This window comes from Bidens hawaiensis, unplaced genomic scaffold (assembly GCF_021521415.1).
Source record: "Bidens hawaiensis isolate Kalapana, Puna unplaced genomic scaffold, B.hawaiensis_p1.1 tig00025014_1, whole genome shotgun sequence".
NCBI classification, from domain to species: Eukaryota; Viridiplantae; Streptophyta; class Magnoliopsida; order Asterales; family Asteraceae; genus Bidens; species Bidens hawaiensis.
The window spans coordinates 165,016-179,601 of NW_027493977.1; the positions used below are offsets into that span (position 1 = coordinate 165,016).

The 14,586-nt window shown below is 34.2% G+C and overlaps 2 pseudogenes across 1 annotated transcript; both read right to left on the bottom strand.

Annotated features, from left to right (window-relative positions):
• Window positions 1-6,858: 6,858 nt before the first annotated feature.
• Window positions 6,859-9,790, bottom strand: LOC143570656 (uncharacterized; annotated as a pseudogene).
• A 687-nt stretch (window positions 9,791-10,477) lies between these two features.
• LOC143570634 (GDSL esterase/lipase At5g14450-like) lies at window positions 10,478-13,378 on the bottom strand (annotated as a pseudogene). The gene is made up of 4 exons (XR_013141970.1): window positions 13,121-13,378; window positions 11,357-11,739; window positions 10,934-11,207; window positions 10,478-10,742 (listed from the first exon to the last, which is right to left on the bottom strand). The product of XR_013141970.1 is annotated as a GDSL esterase/lipase At5g14450-like (transcript).
• Window positions 13,379-14,586: the final 1,208 nt, after the last annotated feature.

The window sequence follows — 14,586 nt, forward strand, 5'->3', positions numbered from 1 at the left end:
GTGCGGTTGTACGATGAATGTTAAATCGGCGTTTTTTTTGGTTTTCATTTAAATGGTTGATATACGCCTCGTCACGTTTTAATTTTGAAGCAAGAGCTAGTTGCTTTCGCTCCTTCGTCTCGACCATTTCCGCCAACTTAGCCGACTTGTATTCGTTGAAGTCCTCGGCCACCGTTTCCTTTCCTAATCTTGACGATTCCCCACTTTTCTTGCGATGCGGCTGTGTGGGTGTGTCTTCGTCGGGATCGTCTCCGGGTTGATCGTTCAAGTTCATGTTCGGCAATGTGCTTGACAAGCCGTCGGCAGACGTTGTGTAGTTCCCGGAATCGGAAGTTTTTGATCTTTTTGAAGAAGATCCTTTTTTTCCTTGGAGCCGTCGGTCAGTCCATGTCGACCACGGGAACCAGTTCCCACTTCGGGTGGTGTCTCGCAATCTCCCACGCATCCAAGTGGGGAAAAGATTTATATCAAAAAATCTTAGTATAATTGCTCAAGGCGTTCTTTATGATAGTCGCATCGCTCGCTCCGTTTTGTGGATCTCGGCTCTACAAAACATTTCGAAAAATATATATATATATCAAAATTGTAAAAATAAAGTAATAAATTATAAAAAAAAATTTAACTAATAAATTTAAAAAATAATTACCAATTGGATGTAGCAAGCATTAAATTTTGACATTTTTCTATTCAAATCTCCCCACTTGGAAGTCATTTTATCCATGTTTCGATCGGTTGCACCGGGAAGTTTTTCAAATTGTGCAATCACACGTCTCCATAACATATCTCGTTTTTGTTGGTTTCCGTGTTTTTTTGTTTCGGAGGCGTGTAAATAAGCCTTGGTCAAGGCGACCTCCTCCGCGGACGACCAAGGTCTACGGACGATGGCATCCTCCTCCGCGGGTTCATCTTCATCGTCGTCTTCATCCAGATCGTCGTCTTCATCACGAAAAGCACGTGCAAATTGATGTATAACATTGTTATCCTCTAAAGGATCGACGGACGTTTGTGACGGTTGAGATTGAAACGTTTCAAAAGGATTATTTTAAAATATTTGGCTAGAAAAAGGTGGAATAAACGGTTGGTTTTGATACGGTGTTGATGAAAACGGTGAATTAAATGTTTGAGATTGAAATGGTTGGTTTTGGAACGGTTGTGGTTGAAAAGGTTGTTGTTGGAATGGTTGGGTTGTGTCGGGTTCATCTTGTATTCGGAATCTCGCCGGCTCGCCAAGATTTTGTCGAACCTTTGGTCGGGATTGGGTTTTCTTTGAACCCGAGCCACGTTTCTTTGAGCCCTCCCTTTGTGTGATGTTAGAATGTTGTTTGTAGTAGAGGATTTGAGTTAGATTTGAGTTGGATTTGAAGATGGATTTGATTATATTTATATAGGTTAATTAAGGTTCTTTTTTTGTTTTTATATTGCAACGGTAACAAGCTTCCAACGGTTGAATTGATTTGCGTGATGGCCATCACGGCCGGCCCCCCATCACACGTGATGGGAGGACCGGCGGCGGTGTTCCACAAGCCATCACGAGTGATGGGAGGTCCATAACGGACCACCCCGTCTCCCCTAACTAGCTTGAAAGAATGAGCCAAATTACGTGCAAAGCAAAACCGTCTGATAAGACCCATTTAACCATGTGTTGTTCAAGTATTAATATTCTACGTACCAGTATCCCACAAATAATATACCAAATACATAAGAGTATTCAAAAAGCCTGAAATGCATGAATCTCAATTGATCAAATAATTCTGTATGCATATGCATTTGTTATCATGTTCACCCTTCTCATTACACCATCCTCTCCTGCCACGTTTAATGTACTTCAATGATGAATCATCATATGAGAACATGCATGTGCAAGCCACGTAGAGATTAAACCTTCCTAGATACAACCTTTCTGGGATATTACTTCCCATTGTTTTCTTTATATATACATACTTCTTTGGAGGCTTCAATCCAACATTTAATGTGGGAAGAAATAAGAAAACAAAAGAAATAAAGATAAGGCCAAATAAGTGAAAGAGAAAGATAGGCTACGGTAGTGGTAGGTGGCGGTCTCGGTGGAGCTACGAGGGTAAGTGTCGGAACTATCACCAAGGGCCGTCAAAGGCGAGCCGAGACGGTGATCTTTTGTGATGGTATTGACGCTACTTTAGTGACGGTTATGTATGATGGCGCGACGATGATGCTATGTTGGAGACATGACGGTTGAGGTGAAGATGACGATGTCTCGCGATGGTGATCGGCGGGGTGGTTATAGCCATGCTGATTAATAAGGAGTAGGTATAAACCTTTTACTATATAATATGTTTTGGGGTATATCAATCTATTGGGTTTAACTCTAGTATATTTAAAATGAGTTTAATAGTAAAGCTAAAACACAGAATCAAAACGAGATGAACAATATTATTATATACATACGCTAAATGAATTATGTAGAGTAAATGGATTTTATAATAATGATTTAAACTCATAATTGATTGATACGAACAAGAGTTGGGTATCTGTAATTTTTATAAATGAAAATACTTATGTATACACACATAAGTTTTATCATCAACATAAAATGAGTTTTTATAAAAGAAATAAATTTATATATATATATATATATATATATATATATATATAATTTATTTCTTTTATAAAAACTCATTTTATGTTGATGATAAAACTTATGTGTGTATACATAAGTATTTTCATTTATAAAAATTACAGATACCCAACTCTTGTTCGTATCAATCAATTATGAGTTTAAATCATTATTATATATAGAGGGTAAGGATCCTAAGAGAACCATTGACAAATTGAGAACTTTGAGAATCATTTTGTACCACTAAAAAAACCTCTAAAAAAATTATAAAACAAAAAAAAACGAAAATTTTAAAAAAGTAAAAAAAACCAAAATTCTTATATTTCATTCCGGTTTCATAAAAAAAAACCGAATTTTTTTTTTCTTTTTAATTCGTATTATACCTATACATATATGTATACTTTTATTTAATCTCTAGTTACGTAATGTACACATATGTACATTATCATTTACCTTAAATTATACATATGTGTATAGGAAAAAACATGTGTGTACATATTATAAATATATGTATAATAAAAAAACCGATTTTTTTTCTTTTTAATTCGTATTATACCTATACACATATGTATACTTTCATTTAATCTCTAGTTACGTAATGTACACATATGTACATTATCATTTACCTTAAATTATACATATGTGTATAGGGAAAAAACATGTGCGTACATATATGTACATATTATATGTATATGTATAATTTAGCTAAACCGAGATTTTTTTTTTAAGAAACCGGGATGATAAATAAGAACTTTAGTTTTTTTTTTATTTTTGTGTTTTTTTTTGTTTTATGATTTTTTTTATTTTTGGGTTTTTTTGTGGTTCAAAATGGTTCTCATAGTTCTCAATTTTCAAAAAGTTCTCACATGATCCTGATCCTATATATATATATATATATATATATATATATATATATATATATAGGGTAAGGTTAAAGTGAAAACCTACTTAAGTTGTGAAAACCCGCGAAAACCCTATGTAATATCGTTTTTTTTTTGTTATATGTAATATATGTTGTAACATATAATACAAAACATCGAAACATCAAAAAAAATGTTTTGCTATTTTTTAACATTTTTTTACTAATTTTTATATATGTTTTCATAAGAGAGAAAAAGTTATATTTATATTTACATTTTTTATTCACTTTAATTGTGGACCACAAGATTTAAACATTAATTAAAAACATGTGGTTGAGAATGAGTTTTTAGAGTTTTCACAACTCAAGTGGGTTTTCATTTTATACTTAGCATATATATATGTATGTATGTAAGTATAAACGAAACGAGTTTTATAAATTAAAGGATAGTATATCAATCGGGTAACTCGTTAGTATACCATATAGTATTTTAAAACTCGCTAGTGTATTCAAATTATTACCCGTGTATATTCAGGTTCATCATGACGGAAATATTTACTTTATAGAAATATATCTTAGAAGATAATAAGTAGAAGCATTGGATTATATACGTACATCAAGCAGGTGAGTTTTCATGACAAACCCTCATTTTAAATTATTTATTTTTGGGATGGATACGCGCTATAAATGTTTACTAAGTTTGAATATTTTTGAAGTGTATCTTATTTAAAGTAAACGCATGCTAATCATTAAGTTTCTTAACTCAGGGCATATATACGTATAGTCATTGGTACCGTTACTATATTTAAAAAGAAATGCATTCTTGCGTAAAATGTGGTGTAGAAGGAGGTGTGATGTGTTCATGGATGTTGTGAACTAAAAGTATATATGTTAGCAAATATTCTTGCGGGAATAAGAATTGATTTATTGGCATGTTTTGTTTGTACTTTACAAGATGATACACTTAAACTTATTGTTTTCTACTCTCATGAACTCACCAACTTTATGTTGACACAAATATTTTTGAGCATGTATTTCAGGTTATAAGTAGTAAGTGTCGTAGAAGGCATCTGGTGGCTATTTGGCACAAGGAACTATGATAAACATAGCCTCGTTCAAGTTTGTTGTAAATTTGTTTCTAAAGACTTGTGACTTCCGCTGTGACTCTCAATAAAGAGGCTTTGTTTTTGTGTAAATCCAACAATTTGTTGAGCCCCAGGTTTCGGGGTGTCACACCATCTCCACCCACGCCATGGCCGGAGAAGATCTCAACCCCACCGTCACCGCCGCCGTCGGAGTTCAGATCAACCAGGCTGTCAAGAGTAGTAGTGTTAAGCTAGTCGGAATGAGATTTGTTGGATGTTTTGCCGAGACCTAGATCGAGTTCTTTGAAATCAGGCTTGTTCTGGTCAAGAAAAGAAGCTTCATTTCTCACAGGCATTTCGTCGAACACCTTGTGGGCATGCTCCATTTCTGAAAATTGAAGCAATTGGTTGAATTGAAGAAGTCAATAGGTTGAATTGAAGAAGTGGGTTTGTGTCTATGATGTTGGAATTGAAGTAATGTGTGTGAATTTGAGGGGATGGATTTACATAGTGAGAAAAGGGGAAAAAGAAAAAGAAGAAGATGAAGATGAAGATGAAGATGAAGATGAAGATGGGGATCTCGTGATCTAACGTCGGGTGGGTGGTAGACGGTGGGTGGTGGGTGGAAGGTGGTGGTGGTGAACGGTGGGTGGTGGTGGTGGATGGTGGCGGTAGTGGTGGTGCTAGAAGGCGAACGGTGGGTGGTGGTGGTGGTAGAATCTGTCTCTCAAGACGAGATTTGAAAATCTATTTTTTCTAAAATTTAAAAATATGGACGGAAAAGGTAGGAAACATAAAAAAACAGCCTCTTAAGACGGTTTTTTGAGAAAAAAAGTTTAGAAAAAATATGAACTTCTACTCCAAGATTTCAAAATAGTTTGGACTTTACCTTCATCATTTTCCCAAATTTCGCTCCTACCTGACTTTTTTTCAAAATTTGGACTGCTCCCTTATTATTTTTATCTTTTCCCAATGCGTCTTAACAGTTCAAATCTTAAATAATTTTGAAGAAAAAAAGACTATTTTGGGAATCATCTCTCTAAAAAAAAGGCTATTTTTGGGAATTTTCTCATAAAGAAAACATAGAAGAACATGCCTATGTCTTCAAATACCTTAGGCTCTAGCCTAACCAAGGTACACTTTTGATATTCATAATGACAGTGTAAATTTATATCCATGTCACAGTTATGCCAATGATACAAATCAACAGCATAAATATGTATATGAGAAAAGTAATTAAAAAATAAAGTTTTGAAATCAAAATAAAATGCTAAAGTAATACAACATACGGTCTTAAAATTTGATAGAAAAATTTAGAAAATAAAATTTCAAACTAATTAAAATTTTAAAAAGTTAGGTTACAATTTAAAAACATGCTATCATTTCAATATTTAAAAGTTAAATAACTCGATTAAATATTTTAGGTATAGATAAATCTTCTTTTTGATAAGTAGACGAATGTCACTTATTTTACAGTATATATCTGATCAATGATAATAAAAAGTAAATAAATATATTAGTTTTCTTTTTTAATTTAGTTTGAACTTTAAAACGCACTACTACCCTTTCTGAGGCAGTCCAACCATTTTGGGGTCCTAAAGCGAGAAAAAATTTGGGGCCTTACCAAGAGTTAAAAAGATGAAATTACAAAATTTATAAATTAAGCAATTGTTTTGCTTCATATGTGACATTAAAAAGTTTTTAAAAATTTGTTTTGAAAGAGGAGTTTGATTTATATGATACAAATACTTAAAAGCACCAAACTTTCTTTTATATTTCCCAACAATGAAAGAAAGCTGTATAAACATCGCCGGGAAAAATTAGAAACCAAGTGACCAGTAACTAAAAAAAAACCTTAAATCCTATTCCGGAATTGTAACTCCTAAAAAGATTAAAAATGTTTTAGAACAATGATGGGAAGTAATTCAACAATGAGAAAGAAACTTGCTCATCCATTAGAATCATCCCAATTCCAATGGACTTCTGAAATTTGGTTGTCCATTTGAAGATTCATATCACAAATGAAGCTTGTTTAGTTGTTTGGATGGATATTCACTACAACCACCTTTAAGCTAAACCCCAATGCCCAGCAGGCTACGTACAAATCGGGCTATAACATAAATAAATAAGTGACATGCATATAGTAAAGCATATCAGAAAGTTCAAACTTTGAAATTTGATAAACCCGGTATAAGCAACCTTAATTATCGATTAGCCAGACTACTGCCACGTGTGCATGTGGGTCGTGAGCGGAAAATTGAAAAGATGGACCTATAGAAACTGTCAAATGGCGGTATAGATAATTATTTTTTAGCTGTTCTGAATGTGACATATATCAGTGGTGTGTAGTATTGGTTTGATTTGATGCCACTGCCCTTTTCTTTAAATATGCTCGTTCTGCATATCGCATCCGTATTAGAAACGTTATCCATTCTCTTGTACACCGTTTCTTTACCTGATACCAAAGGCTCAAAACTTTAGCAGCATTACACGTTCTTTATATCAGTTAAAGAATATAAATAAACTTCATGAGTACTCCAAATGCAAATGCATGACTTTCTCTTAGAATTTACCGCTTCTCGTGGTCCCTCTCCTTCTTCTGCTATGCCCTGAGAAAATACAGAAAGTCAACTATAAATGTACACATTTGACACTAATTATAATGTACAAGACGCGCCTGGTTCCCAAGTGAAGGAAGTGTTTGATGAACTATTGGCTGAGCATCGACAACTCCTATCTTTTCATGAACAGGCTGTATCAAGATTCAAGAAATCAACTTAATTAAACATGGACACTAATCTCCAAATATTATTAAAGTGCAATTATACATATTTATAGAATGCAAACACTCACCTCTACGCATCTCCTAAGTGCAAAATCAAGACCCCAGCCATGAACTAAGTCATTCTGCAGATGGTAAAATAATATTCATGCTTCTAATAACCTTATCTAAAAATAAAAATGAATTATAATTAAGAACGGTTGTCAAAACCTGTATCATATTCCAGACACAACGCCATGCGTTCCGTGAAAATACAGGGGCCATTATCTCAACAAATCTGTGTATCATAACGTCTTTATAAGAACAATTTAGTTTATTAGCAACCAATAATATAATAACATGCTATTTCTTGAAATTAGATGATAGCATACATACGCTGCACACGGTGGTAAATGTGGGTCAAAACACCAACCGTCTTTTTCCTTTGCTAACCTGCAAGGTAAATCATGAAATAATGTTTTGAGACAAAAAAATTAAGCCGTATCTGGTTAAATAATAAAAATAAAAATATAAGGTTTTACTTGTGAACTGCAGTATCGTTTCGTCTCCTGGTCATTTGCCATGATAGATGACCACTGTTTTCTGACAAACCTGGCTGAGATATTTCTAGCCCATGCTTCTTAATCAGTTCTATTTACCTACAAAGATTATTCAATTTCAATATTATTCTAATTAAAATGAAGATATTAGAGCTATTGATTTACTTTTCTGCATCAAAGTCATCTAATCCAAGATCCTCGTCCCAGATGAATATGTAATCATACGGTGCCACGATGTCTAGATGTAGAAAACGTTTAGCATACCACCTATAACCGATTTAAATTCCTCATTAATCTAGCATTTGAGGTTTATAGATTCATCACAATTATGTAAAATTTACCCCATTTACTTTGTTTGTGAGCACTGATGTGTATAGCCCGCTTTGACCATTCAAATTCACTCCATTCACTTGCTCGACCGTCATAATGGAAGAGCAAAAGAGTGAAGTTTTCTGAGAACTGAAATCAGATATATTCACATATCGGTTATCGAGTTAAATATGGTCACAACTCACAAAAGCGAATATTAAGTATAATCATCATGCTATTTCCAAGTTTCAACCCGCTCGCTCCATTCTCCTTTTAACAAAAAGTACTAATGTTTGACCTTTATGAGAATAAAAAACACAACCCATATTGACCCGCTTATAAGTAAACGAGTTGAAATTGCTACATATGAGAAGGACAGAGGACGAGTACCGAACCTTCTTCACTGCTTTATTAATATTTTCCTTCTGATCATAACCCACAGTAAACGTTACAAGGTACTTCTGTTTTGAAGTCAAGTCCTGCGAGTTTCACACTACCGGTTTAATAAATTAATATTTATCACAAATCATATCAACAGCATTTAGAGCTCATTAGTTAGGGGATATATATATATATATATATATATATATAGTGTAATGCAAAAATATAATATGAAGGTAACGCGGGATGTTGTTGATAAAGAAGATAATACGAAAAACATCAAAAAGTAACTTCATTAACTATATAAAATATGAGCTGCATAATATAGATATGGTAGAAATACCTCACTAGGATTACCCCACAACCTATGGAGATAGAAATCAGACTCGGGTACAACTACACCAGGGGGTAGCCTTTCCGCACCTCTCGGGTTGTTTGTAGCCCAGACCTGCATTATAAATATTTAAAAATAAACAGTGTACATCTAGTTATATTGATATTTACTAACAAAACTTTCACCTTTGTATCATATAGCGTTGACATGGCATTATTGTGGTGAAACGAAGACCAGAGATTTAAGATTCTTTGGGTTGAGAGGCCCCGGTACATCTCCTTCATGTGATCAAGATTAATGGAGGGAAGCAGGGTAGAGCATAGGTTTGTTTTCTGCATAGTTGATATACAGAAAGTTATTAATTTCCTGTAATTATTCATTCATTCATTCATTCATAACCAGTTTGAAATGAATCATAGAATGAATGAAAACAATAGAGCATGCATGCCTTGTTTAATATAACTGGGAATGATGCTCCTAAAATGAAACCAAGGACAAGACCAGTAATTGTTGTTAATAATAATCTTGAGTTCTCATTTGGTATTCTCATCACTGTGGATCCAACCCTGAAGTCAGAAAAAAAGTAAACAACAAACATTAAAAGTTAAGCACTTTTACTTCAAAGAATACAGCTTGTTGTCCGTTTGCCTTTTATTTAGATGTAAAAATTATTAAAAAAAAAATTTACATGTATTGTGTGATCCAGATTTTCCACCAATGAAACAATCAAACAAACTGCAATATCACTAGACATAATAAATATGGCATCGTAATAATAATTTATAAACCTTGGAATTCAACCTCAATCCACAAAATTGTGGCTCCCACTCAAATTGCATGAATTGAAACCTTGAAATGTGAAATCATCGGATACAGAATTTGATTGAAAATATTATATACCTTTCCATCGTTTGCTTATTATTATTATTATTATTATTATTATTATTATTATTATTATTCAAGTCTCGATGTCAACATTGGTCCCTCAAGTTCACCGACTTGTAACTTAGAGTCTGAAATTACTTCCAACAATTATTATTATTATTATTATTCCAACCATCAAAGGCTACAACTTACCCTAATTAAATTGTCATAAGATACAAGTTCAAGGGCGGAGATGTAAATATGTTGTTTAGTTAGTTAATTAACTGTTTAGCTTGTAAATGGTTGCTTGACTAGCGGTTCGATCGGTTTTGAAAACTTTTTGTGTCTTGTGTTCGTTTGGTTGGAGTTGGATTGGCTAGTTTGACGGTGTAATGGTTCGGGTTTTACTGTTTGAGCCTACTTCTTTAATTTTTGTCGAAATAAGCGGTCCTAGTAACTTTTTTTAATGATAAAGATGATTCGTGATTAAAATATATGTCAAAAGACCGGTACCAAGTTTCAAACAAGACAATACCATTAAACCGCAAAAAACCAAAATGTTTGGATCTCAAACCGATTTATTATTTTCATTTTTCCAACAAAGATCCTTACCACTGACCCTTCAAAATTCGTTGTAAGAAAACATGAGTTGGACTCCCGGTTATGGTCCGAAAGAGGAGAACTTGACCCAAGCAAGAATAATTATCATGGCTTGTAAAAAGGGTACATTGGCAGATTCTTAGGATTACAAGTGCTTATAACAAGCATGGGTTGCTGGGATCGGTGGGTCAGATAATGATCCATTTAGTACATGATTAGCCACCCATCTATTCGCAGTCTCGGTCATGTGAACACCGTCCCAGCTCACATATGTTGCTGGATTTGCACAAGCATCACCGAAAACTTTAGTCCCGTTCACAATTCCTGTTTGCCCGCAAAAGATATGGACATCATTCTCATGGTATCCGCAACATACTTTAAGCACATCGTTGAATCCTGCAGGAGAAACAAGATTACTCGTTGAACAATAATAAAAAAACAACATACATATGAAATTTTAAGAATATTTTAAAGGGTATATCTTATATTAATGTTGTTACTGATTAAATATAATATTATGTGAGTTTCTCCTAATAATTAAATAAATATTATACATTAATTCTTTTCTGAAACCACTAGTAAATTACCATATTCTTTGGTGTTGCTGATGAGCTTGTATTTGGCTGTGTAGATATCAACATATGTTATGGCAGCATCGGCTAGTTCAGAACGAAGCTTGGTCACTCGATCCTTGAGCTGCTTGTTAAACTCCATGGCTATATCATTCTGGTACCTTATGCACCCATATTGATCAAGATAACCAGGTTTCGGATTCTTTAGATAAAATGTTGACACGGGTAAGCAACCGACTGGTCCTGCGTTATGTATCCAACACGACCTCGCCCCTTGTTCATACAATTTCTGCCAGCATCATCACACTAGTTAACACGTCGCAATTTCCACTAACTTATTATTAATAGACTGATTCAGATTACGTATGCATTTAAGTTAAAAGGCGAATATTTGTGCAAAGTGTATTCATTAATAATAGTATAATCATGTAACTTTACCTTAATGGAAGTGGTGAATTCATTGATAATGTTGGGTATTTCTGCACGTAACTGTTGTTCGCTAAGTGTTCGAAAGCCAGCAGAAAGATCATTTTGGCCTATGTCCATAGTAAACAAGGCCTTTGAGAAGTCACCGGGCCTCTGGAGCTGGCTTATATCAGCAGCAGGATGACCAGAACTCCATAGGTCAATGATTCGGGCTTTGAACTGAGTGAACTGAATGGTCTGGATATCGAGAGAGAACGGGCTGACGCCATTCTGGAATATGGTTTCGTTCTGCCTGCGAATTGTTGATCCTCCAGTTGCAAAGTTGGCACCATGGCGGTAGTCAGTGTTGATCGTGTCCAGGTATGCGCTCATGTAAGGTAGCCCGATGTACTCAACTTCAGGAAAATCAACGAATCACACGAGTATTTGAAGTACTTATGGCAATGGCACTGATATTGATAATATCAGTTATATGCCTCAATGCCTCATTGTAAAACCGTGTCTGTATCAGCTCAACAGGCCAACACTCGTCGAGTATGTGTCGGATAATTAACCGTCAAGTGTCGTAAGTATCGAATATGCCTAGGCCTGTAAACGAACCGAACGAACACGAACAAGCGCATGCTCGGGTTCATTCATGAAATTTTTAAACGAACATGAACGCGGACACGTACAGTTAATCGAACTGATATTTGTGCTCATGTTCGTTTGTTTAAAAAATGAACATGCCCGTATTTGTTTGTGTTCATTCATTTAAAAACTAAATGAACTTATTTGAACAAACATAAATGAATATATATGAAAAACGTAAATAACCAAACTTAAATGAAAAAAGAAGGAACAAATAAAATTTAATTAGATATAATGTATCAGGGTGATATAATTTGTAAAATACAAATAATATTTATTTACTTTCTATTAATAAATGAACATAAAGATGTGCATTTTAGTCTTAACATGAGAACGTAGAAAATAATACCAATTTATAAAAAAACGAGAACGTAAGAAACAATACCAACTACAATACCAATCTACATAAACAATTATTTATAATAACAAAGAAAAAAACCTAAAAATTACAACAAAAGAATCAAAATCAAGAACAAAATAATAACAGCAAATACCAACAAATACTTATATCAGTAAAAGAAAAAATCTAATAATAACAACAAAATATAAATAAGTAAATACTTATAACGTCTCATAATAAAAAATTAGCAAATACGAACAAAAAATAACAGCAAACACTTATAAAAATAAACCTAATAATAACAACAAATTGTTTCTCACTGTTTTCATGTTAAGGATAAAATGTATTTAATCATGTTTCCACTAACATAAATGAACAAACGAAACATGTGTTGATGTTGGTTCATTTAATTAAATAAACACAAATATGTAAAAATAACACCAAACCACTTTCAGTCTACCATTTAGTTTTCTCTTTAACAAATCTTAAAATTTAGCGAAACATTAGAACTTATTAGAAATTAATGAATTAGTAGATTGATCTATTACAAGTTACTGAATTATATAGATTATTCTATTACTAAGAACAAAATGTTTTAAGTTTCTAGTAAACAAGTAGTATAATGGTTTCGGGCAATTAGCGCGTCTAATACTAATACTATACCCGTCACATAAACACGAAAAGTTTAATCCTAGCACCCAGTCTCACATCCGGATATCTGAATACTCTACCCGTTTCAGGTGTATTTATTTTATAATAAAAAACGTAAATATTACAGAAGTGGATAAATGGAGATACGAACGTACCAAGAAAGTCAAGAAGAAGGCGTCCATCACTGAGTCTTCCAACTGGTTTCTTGAAGAAAGTCATACCGTACGGCTTTGAAACCGGAACAAATGCTGCAGAGATCCCGCCGGTGTCGGAATTAGAGTCACCGAAGTTGTAGATACCCGCCCAACTACACCGTGGTGGTAAGGTACCCGCATTTCCTCCTTCCACCATTGCCAAATCAACATAGCTAATATCCAAAGCACAGTAATTAGTTTTACAAATAATAACTCCATTGCTGGTGAATTGTGTGGCAGAATTAGCTTCTGTTGTTGGGGTTATTTTATTTTATATATGGCCGGAAGATAAAGGCGGTTGTGAATTGTGATGTAACAATAATTGAATTGAAGGATTGAGCAATGTGTTAGCGGTCCTTTCTAAATATAGTAGATTGAGTAGAAGACCAGAAAACATATGGCAGGGACAGCCATACGGAAGGTGACTGACTCGTCATTAATGTTACTCATTTGTGTCGTATACAACATGTTATACGTACGACAAAACATGTTATACGACAAAAAGTCATTACAAGTACTTTTGTTTTATGTAATTTCTTTTTTTATATTTACTGTTATCTGCTAAGGTTGTCTGTGTGTATGTTCCGGCGAATTTGGTAATGAAGGTGAAATTTCATAGCTTAATAAAACGTAATAAATCAGCTGTCCATCAGTCCATGTGGTGTTTGCCCTGAAATATATGGTTTGTTTTTTTAGGAGGGTTCAATGATGGTTTATTTTCATATAAGAAGGATCACTCTTTCTAACACGAGTGATTGAGAACAACTGTTGAAAGAATTAATTGAGCAGAAAAGTGAGATTAGAAAGAAAGTGTACTATATTCATATGGTTTTTGTTAATTACAAACAAGCTACATTACAACCTATTTATAGACACTCATATACACCAACTAAACTCAACAGAATTAGTTAGGTCTCTAACTAACTAAACCAACTCAAGTCTAATGCAAACTAACTATGTAATATTCCCCCTCAAGCTAAACGGGTGGAGCAACGTGAAGCTTGGACCTCAGAGTGTCAAAATGTGTAGAAGACAACCCTTTGGTCAAAATATCCGCCAACTGAGAAGTAGTATGCACAAAACGAATGCTGAGAGTCTGAGTAAGAACCATATCACGAATAAAATGTAAGTCAATCTCGATGTGTTTCGTACGCTGATGAAACACAGGATTGACGGCTAAGTATGTGGCTCCAAGATTGTCACACCAAAGAGTAGGTGGACTAGGCAATGAAACATGAAGCTCATGTAGGACAGAAGTAATCCAACGAAGTTCAGCAGCAGTATGAGCTAATGAACGATACTCGGCCTCCGTGCTAGAACGAGCAACAGTTTGCTGTTTCTTGGAACTCCAACTGATGAGATTAGAGCCAAGAAAAATGCAATATCCAGTGGTAGATCTACGATCATCGGGGCAACCGGCCCAATCA